Raw genomic sequence first — 481 nt, 5'->3', positions numbered from 1 at the left:
TTTTCTTTCTTTTCCAATGATTAAGACTTTGTTTAGGAATTTATTTTGTTTAGAGATGAACTAATTCCTTTTTCTAGGGCTACGATGTAGCCGAATTATGAATGTTCGAATTCTCAATCTTCTTTTTAAGTAATTGATGTTTAATCCATATATGCTGAGTATTTCAATTTATTCTTAATGCTTGTGATTGTTTGGCCAACTATTACATGATTTTGTATTTGATTTGAGACTGAGAGGTGATAATTGAATAAGCTCTTAATTGAAATACCATGAGTTGTTCATAGGATAGAGATATCTATGATGCTTGTGCAGTTCTTTTGAATTTCTTGCACTTAATGATTTTCAACAGGTTTAGAAGTCTGACAGAGATGTAGATTTTGCTTGTTGGATTAATATTATTGTTGCTTGAGAAAGAATAATAATTGTTTTAGAGAAATTGCTGTCAGTATAGGATTGAATGTTAATTTGCTTGAATTATGAG

This window comes from Morus notabilis, unplaced genomic scaffold (assembly GCF_000414095.1).
Source record: "Morus notabilis unplaced genomic scaffold, ASM41409v2 Scaffold2967, whole genome shotgun sequence".
Classification (NCBI taxonomy): domain Eukaryota; kingdom Viridiplantae; phylum Streptophyta; class Magnoliopsida; order Rosales; family Moraceae; genus Morus; species Morus notabilis.
This window is presented reverse-complemented; position numbering follows the sequence as displayed.